The following is a 9,081-nucleotide window of genomic DNA, read 5'->3' as shown; positions in this document are numbered from 1 at the left end:
TTATGAGTTATGGTTAGGGTTATGGGTTAGTAATCATAATGACTATTTTTATGCCGCGCATCAAACTAGAATAATAAATAAAGTCATAAAGAAAAAATTAGGGGTTAGGGTTTATGGGTAGGGGTTTGGGTTTAGGGTTAGAGATTAGGGTTTAGGGGGATGGTTTAGGGTTTAGGGGTAGTGGTTGAGGTTGAGGGTTAGTGATTAGGGTTTAGGGGGAGGGGTTACGGTTTAGGGGTAGTGGTTTAGGGTTTAGGGGGAGGGGTTTAGGGTTTAGTGGTTGAGGGTTTACGGTTAGTGGTTATGGTTTATGGTTAGTGGTTAGTGTTTAGGTTTAGTGGTTTATGTTTAGGCCCACAAATAACTAATGTACAAAAGGCAAAATGTTTTAAACTACCGAATTCATTGAACCCCAGAAATTCAATACATTGAACAGAACGTAAACAAATACAAGTCACTCGACTAACATACATAAATCAACGATTTGAACAACTCCCACGCTCAGATTGCATTGGACAACGACGCCTGTTATGCCCTTCGGCTCCACACCTACTGCATTTTGTTCGGTGCTCAGATGGTTCGACCCAATCCATCTCATTTCTTATCCTTGTTGATTTTGGCCGACCTTTCGCACGAACTGTAGTTGGGTCAGGGATAAGTGTCCATGCGTCATCAGAAGGAGGAATAGCCGCTTCATTCCCAAGAGGCCACCATTGTGCGGAGTAAGCTTTTAAGATGTGCTCATTTGTATAAACAACATCTATATATTGGTAGTAGTTCATGCTCACGTAACCACAAGCTGCAATAATGTGTGAACATGGATAGTGAAGTGCAGAATACCTTCCGCATTGACAATGACGACCATTCAAGTTTACTGCCCACTTTTGTCCGCCACGTTGCGTTATAGGGTTGAAGCTCTCCTCTACATCAAACCTTGTGGAGTGGATATCATACACGCGAACGATGTGCGTACAAGCTTGTTCTTGATTTTTCCTCAGTTCTTTAACAAGCTTTGAACAATATACTTGGCCTTCATTTAACTGTCTTTGCGCTTGGCGGCCACGCTCAACAAAGTACTTTCGACACCTACTGTACGTTGATTTGACCAATGCTGTTATGGGAATGTTGCGACAATCCTTCAAAACCTTATTGATACATTCTGAAAGGCTGGTTGTCATGTGGTCATATCGACGTCCTTCTCTATCATAAGCCATCGTCCATTTTTCCTTTGAAATTCGATCAATCCATGTGGCTATGGCTGGACTCAGTTCACGAAATTTTTCTAAATTTTGATCAAAAATGTGCTTGCAAGGAGTGTAGGCTGCATAAAAACAGTTGATGAATAACAATTTTAAGTATAAATGAAAGTAAAATAAATGTGACCAACAAATATGAAATCTTACCCAATTTCTTCAACATTTCTTTTTGTTTGGCATTATTGAATTTTCGATTGAAGTTGCTTGCTATGTGTCGCACGCAGTAGACATGATAACCGTGGGGAGGTTGCCAGCCAAGTGCTTCGTTAGCGACAACGGACTTTATACTGGCGTGTCGATCAGATATCAGACAAATACCATTTTGATCTGTGACGTGTTCACGCAAGTGTGCCAAAAACCATGACCACGCTGTCAACGTCTCACCTTCAACCACCGCGAATGCTAGAGGAAGGACACCACCATTTCCATCTTGTGATGTGGCCATTAAGAGGGTCCCACAGTATTTGTCGTACAAATGTGTGCCGTCAACTTGTATGATTGGCTTACAGTACTTGAAAGCTTCTTTACATTGCCCAAAAGTCCAAAAAACTCTATGAAACTGACGGTGTTCGCGACTAACCGTATTCCCAACGATAAAATCGTCATGTAGTACTTGAAAATATGATCCAGGAGAATGATTTTGCATGTGTCTTAGCCACGACGAAAGTTTCGCATATGACTCATCCCAATCGCCATATTCAATTGCAATGGCTTTCTGTTTCGCCAACCAAGCTTTTTTGTATGACACCTTGTACGCAAATTCACTGTTAATCCTCTCTTGAATCAAAGAAATTTTTATTGATGGGTCTTCTCTGATCATGCCTGTCAATAACATAACAAAATTTAAATGACAATTAACAATAAATGAACATAATATGAACATAAAATACGTACCTACTACACAAGTGGCAATTAAATCTGAATCAAGTTTCTCGTGATCTTGTGTCATGCTCATATTCAGACATGTGTGTGGTCCACCCCATTGTGTGACTTTCCACGTATCTGTTTTTTTAGATAAAATTGCCCTCATATAGAAAGGGCAAGGACACTCTGCATTTTTATTCAAGCAACAAACCACATACTTGTTTGATTTGCTTTCAACAACTTTGAAACTTTGATGCACCTTCATAACATATTGTTTGACTGCATTTTTGACCGCATCTTTACTATCAAATTCCATGCCAACATATAATTCTTGGCCAACATTAAAGGTCGATGGCATCTCCAAACCGCAAATGTCCTCCTCATCAGGATAACTCCAGTTGATATTGTTATAATGTAAAGCATCATTCCAAAATGGATTTTCAATTCGTTGTGCACCTAACAGTTCAAAATAAAAAATCAAATCATACTTATTTAACATTAAATACAATTGTCATCAAATAATAAATGTATTGTCAAATTTTTTTACACAGCAAATTGTACCTTCTGCTGGGTGAACAATTCTTACTGGTTGAGGAATGTCGGTGACTTCATCGTCTGTTTTAGATATACCGTCAACACTGTCATCTTCGTCTACAGACTCTTCAACGTATGAGTTAGACATAAGATAATCATCATCATCATGATCATCATCGTCTTCGTCAATATGTAAATTGCTCATATTTGTTGCCGGTTGTGTCTCATCATTAGATAAATAATTTCCACATGATGTAAGCGAATTTGCAGAATGAAACATTGAATCACCAGCGACATCCTTTTCTATGTACAATTCTAGAACTGACATTTGGTCTTGTTGTTTAAAACTTTCCAACATCGTTTCAACGTCTTCGTCATCACAAATTTGCAAGTCAATATATTTTCCTGACACTAAAAATCTATAGCTGATAGCAGAAATAATTTCATTATTTTGTAACTTTACCTTATCTCCAATTTTTTTCTTCAAAGCATTGAAACTAATTCCACGTTTAATCTGAATCGCTTTTTTACTTCCTTCAAATATTACACCATCATTATCTTCATATACCCTTCCATTGAAATACAACACTGTTATAACCGAATTCATCCTGTACCTACAAAAAAAATATTTTAACACATCAAATAAATTACAAGATAGTCATTTTTAACACAAAAACACCAGATTTCTCTTTTAAAGTGTAATCCCAACAGATCTCTTTATTGGAACTTTACATTCAATTTCTCTTTTAAAAAATTTTAATTAACTTCAAATTAATTTCATGAGACACACTTAAAAAAAATGAACAATTTCAAGATAGTCATTTTTAACACAAAATTAAATAATTCATCAACGAAGTTAGTATTATAAATAATTAATCTTAACATTAATAGCTTTAAAATGGAAAAAGCTAATTACAAAATTACTAAAAATATAATAAAATATTTAACACTTTCAAGTTGAACGCTTATAAATTTTTAACACACCAAAAACCAACTAAATCTAATTAAAAAAATACTACAACTTCATCTTAAAAAAAATTCTTACTCAAAATATTTACTTTAAATAAATATAATCTACAAATTTTTTTTATTCAAAGTTCAAACATTCATCAATTTTTAACACACTAACAAATTTTGAATCTAGAACACATTTATATGACATATCCGATGGGACGATGCAAGAATGAACATTGAACCAAAAGATTAAATTGTGTCAATGTGTCAAGTTCTTCTCTCCAAGATACGCTATAGAATCCAATCCTACCCACCAATAACTTTATTTTATACACAATATAAACTTTATTTTGTGTCAATGTGTCAAATAATTCATGTACACGTTTAATCAGCATCTATGATTATTTTGGAAAAAAAAGTTATAACCAAATAAATTTATTGACAAAGATGTAAATAAATTTATTTCACGAAAATTGTTCACGGAAGGAAAAGATAGAAGCAATTAAACGCGAGTTCTGTACAAATTATCAACACCAACCTAATCTAATTAAAAAATTATTACAAATTTCATATTCAAAATATTTTTATTTTCACTCAAAATATTATCTTCAAATTAATATTGTTACACAATTTTTCTTTTATTTTTGACATTTAAACACACATTTAAACAAGCCTATCAAATATAAAAGTTAATTTAATTTTAAAATAAATAAATACTATATACGAAAAATAAGTTACAACCTAACAAAATAACTTAAAAAAAATTTCATACCACACAGTTTTTTTCACAGCTAAGTCCACCAAAACAAAACAGAAACAAACTCAAAGGCACGGACAATAGCTTTAAAATGAAACCTCTGAAGCAGTTGCAAGAAAAGGAAAATGAAGCAGTTGCAAGAAAAACGAAATGAAGCAGTTGCAAGAAAAACGAAATGAAGCAGTTGCAAGAACAAAAGCATAGGTATTTGAAGACCCTAAATCACCAAGGGAGCTGGCGTTTTCACCCTAAATCGCCAAAGGAGCTGGCGTTTTCAGCAAAAGCTGCACCTGCAAAAAGCAAAGCTGCACCTGCAAAAAGCAAACGCGTAGGGAAGCGCTGGTTTGACCAGCGACTCCACCCTGCATGGCCAAAGCGCCATTGCAGGTGGCGACATCGCTGCTGTCGCCAGTCGCAGTGGCGACACAGCCACGTGGCTTGTCCCTGTCGAAGGCGCCATCACCACTGGCGCCATGCATGGCTGCTACGTAGAAAAACTGCACCCCTAGGGAAATTATTTAGGAACAGCCCTACTCTGGGAAATAGTTTCTAAAAGCACCCTAAAGTGGGAAATTTGCCGAATCACGATTGCTTGATAAGGGAAAAAACCATTTATAAAACAGATAAATCAGAACAATAACTTATACAGAAAGAAAAAAAAAGGATGAAAATGCAAATTGGAGGACGGGTGATAGGTGCATATCGCCATAGACTCATAGATTGGGGAACAGGAGTAGAAATGGTCCAACGTTAACCCGGGAAAGTAGACAAAATACCAATAATGTCCAATAAAATTAGTAAATAATATTTTTTCGGTCAAAAAATAATTATTATTTTAATTTATTTTATATAAATCAAACAAAAAAACAATAAATATATATAAAAATAATGATTTTACAAAATTAATTTTATATTATCATAAATTCATTTACAAATTTTATTATTCACCATCAATGTTATAAGAAATATATGTGAAAAAATAATTAATATCACATTAAAAAATTAAAATAACAATTATATTTAGATTAAATTATTTTCTCTTTAAAAACAATTAAAATAAAAACGGAGTATGTAGTTAGGTTCTTTAGATGTATAATCAAAGAAACCAATTCTTCCCCACGGGTTTGCTGAAGACTGATAAAGAGTCTCCAACTATTTATTGTAGTGTGTGGTGAAAATTGTAAAAGGCAACATATTCCGTTCCATGTTAAAGATACTGGGGGAATAAAGAGACAAATGCTAACATTATTTTAAATAGTACCTCTATTATTAGTTAAATTAAAATTATGGGAAGATATAATTATTTTACCATAATCTTATTCATTATTTAATTACTCTCTTTGTTGTACTTTTTAATAATTTTTAAGAGTAGGTGTTAATTATATATGTCCCTAACACTTATTAAATTTTTACATGTCTTGGCATTAAGCAACCAAAAAGGATGTTTGTGTAAAAAAAAATAGAGACGATATTTCACACACTATTGTCCTACATGCAACTTAGGTGATAATTAACAATGAACCTAATTTAATTGGTTAAATAAAATATATAAGTATGATAAACTTTGGTAATGTATTCATTTCTTAGGAATAAAAGAAAATTAGATGATAATTCCTTAACAATAACAATAATAATTCACCAAATCTGAATAGCCAAAAATTAAAGATTTAGCATATGGTATCAGCTACTCAATGAGAACCAATAAAAGTCTAAGAAAGGTTGAGAAAAATAAAGAGACAATAAATAAGACAGACACTGAATAATAAATAAATATTTCATCACGCGGAGCAAAATAAAGTAAAATGTCAGTGATCCTGTTCTCGTCCTCATTTCCATCTCTCACTCTGCATCATTCACTTCAACCTCACCTTCACAAATTCGTCAATGTTTCTAAATTATCCTTCAGACAATTTTCCTGTAAAATTAACAAAAAAGATTTCACAAATTTACTCCTTACAAATGTTGTATAAAATAAAGTAATATAAGTTTCAAATATTTCAAACCTAATGCTGAGTTTTACAAGCTAATCTTGTTGTCTATATTAACCAAGTAGTTAAGATGTTATGCTAGCAACCATTATTTTAATTTTATTCGAATATATTAATCATGTTACGAATAGTTACCCATTTTATATGTACACATGTGAATGTTTGTGTAAGACATATGGATAAATCATATTGTAATTATTATAATTCACTTTTGTTTTAGTACCCTTTTTAGCTTTATTTGTTGACTTTTTAAGATAAATTTATAATTTTTTATGTTAACTTCATGCATGGAATTCTTACATTACCAAACAAAAAGATCCTAAACATTGAATTTATTTTTCTGATTACATAGTAAAAAATAAATGTACTACATAATATTGAACCATCCATCTTCAAACTCTTCCCATAGGTCTTTTCTCAATGTGCATCAATATTGTTTCCTTCTTCAAGAGTCCCAAGGTTGATAGATCAATTTTTGCGTTTCCAAACTATCTTTTTCAAAACATATGTTTAGAACTAAACGAAATGGATAAATATATTTCTTCTAACCTTTGGTTGATTAGTCGATCCACTTGGTCATAATCAGTTTGTGCCTAGTAGTTTTCTATAGTTGCAAATCTCAATTCCAAATCAATGAAATGTGAATAGAAGAAACATGTTGCATTCATAATCTTATCTGCAAGTATAAATTTCAGCAAATAACAATAATTACCTAGCAGGAACCTACCTGCATTAATCTCAATAATGCTCCTAAATCAGCATTCTATACCATAAGTTATTGATTTTTTTACTCATGAGCGTCCACCTTTCAACATTAAAAATAAATTGTATGACATAAGGATGTGTCCCAAATACAAAGAACTATAAGTCTTTACTTGCATTCACACCATTCAATAGTCAAATTCACAAGACTCAAAGGCTTACCCATTTTGAAGTAGGGCCATCCAAACAAGACACCACAATAAGCAAAGTAGATCAAACTTCTAACCTGATTACCAATAACCATTTTCTGAAATTCAAATCTCTCTTATTGTAGCTTCTCATTTTGGGCCTTCAGAGTTTGAGAATTTTTAGCCACCTATATAACAGGAATTCAACCCAATTAAACAAAGTCTAGTAGCATCATTGCATAAATAAGGAAATCGTTTGCCAAAACCAGAAATACAAGCACTCCTTACCGTTCTAGTAATAGTCAATATCTCCCTGTCTTTGACTTGTAGTTGACCTTCCAGCCTCGATCTCCACTTTGGCCTCCAATCGCGATATGTCAGACAACAATCCAAAACATCAAAAGTAAAACACATTGAACTCACACACATAACATATTACGAGACTAACATCAATTGAAGGTCTTATATTTAGCAACTATAATTGTCTTTGATCATTAGCAGACTCTCTAAATTCAACATCGCGCTATCTTTGCTGGAGCAAGAAGTAAATGCAATTGCAAGTCCTCGCAACTAAAAACTACCACATTTTCCAGAACAACATCATTCAAATAACACATGCTCGCACATTGGCGAAAAACAAAACAACGTAAACGAAAGACATAATAGGATCAGTTCAATTCTCACAGGGTCATTTGTGAAGAGATCAAGCGAAGCTGGGAAACCAAACGTGATGAGCGATTGGTTAAGATACTTAGCGTAATGCTCCAAATTCTCCACATCGGCAAACATGTACTCACTGAAACATACAAGAGAAAGCAAAAACCATACGAATTGGTCAAAATGCACAAGGAACGGAAGAATTGAAGAGCAATAGGGTTTATAAACTAAATAAACTAACCCAACTGTGAAGGAAGATTTAGAAGGTGGCTGCAGAGAAAAGAAAAGAGAGATTTGGAGAAATAGAGAGGGAGAATAATGTAAAAAGGAATTCTTGAAGAGTTTTACCCTAAGATCCAAGTCACCATCAGTGAGAGACATTGTTGTTAGAGAAAGAAAGAGAGGGAGATTCTTTTCTAGGCTCTGTGTGTGACTATGAGTAGTAGTAGTGTTAGTTCTTAGATCCAAACTCTTCCCCCATTTTGCAAGAGGAGAAGGAAATTTTTTGTGAGGGAAGAGAGAAAGGATGTATCAGGAGAAGGAAAGAGTGAGCGTCAGAATGAGGGAGTGCACGAGAATTTATAGACTAATTTCAAAGTCGATTTTGTAAGAAAATCATCTTTCAAAAATTACTTTTTAAGACGGTTTTAATAAAATTATTTTTGAACACTTAATTTCTACAAAGATTTTTATAAAATCATCATCATACATATTTTATTATTATAAAATTTTTACTAATATTCTAAGACGATTCCGCATAATAGTTATAGAATATGTGTTGTTAAAAATAATTTTTTTTAATAGTGCTTCTAAGTTATGAGCAAGAGGAAGGGATAGTTTTATATAAATAAGATATATTCAATAAATTGAAAGAATTTTATTCAAAGGAAACTGATTTATTGATCTCTTTGTTTATTTTTTATCTTTTACATTATCTTTACGAATACTTGATTAGTTTATTTATTTATTTGAATGTGCAGACGAATAAAAAGTAAAGTAAAAGATAAATTAATCTAAAAAAACTAAAAGATACATTAATCTTATCTAAAAGATAGAACATTAACTAATCATTTTTCTTAAAGTATTTATTAAAACGAAACCAATATAGGTACAAAAATGGTATTCAAAAAGATAAACTAAATAATCACTATCAAAAGGATTCAATTTTTAATAGATCCTAG

The 9,081-nt window shown here is 32.7% G+C and overlaps 1 long non-coding RNA gene across 2 annotated transcripts; it reads right to left on the bottom strand.

Moving 5' to 3' along the window:
• Positions 1–6,007: 6,007 nt before the first annotated feature.
• LOC121172798 (uncharacterized) lies at positions 6,008–8,432 on the bottom strand. Of its 2 annotated transcripts, XR_005886452.1 has the most exons (5): positions 8,249–8,432; positions 7,928–8,039; positions 7,532–7,604; positions 7,081–7,431; positions 6,008–6,280 (listed from the first exon to the last, which is right to left on the bottom strand). It is a non-coding gene; the product is annotated as an uncharacterized lncRNA (long non-coding RNA). The 2 variants fall into 2 exon arrangements; XR_005886451.1 differs by having other exon boundaries at positions 6,008–7,431.
• Between the last annotated feature and the right edge of the window lie 649 nt (positions 8,433–9,081).

This window comes from Glycine max, chromosome 9 (assembly GCF_000004515.6).
Source record: "Glycine max cultivar Williams 82 chromosome 9, Glycine_max_v4.0, whole genome shotgun sequence".
Lineage (NCBI taxonomy): Eukaryota > Viridiplantae > Streptophyta > Magnoliopsida > Fabales > Fabaceae > Glycine > Glycine max.
This window is presented reverse-complemented; position numbering and strand designations above follow the sequence as displayed.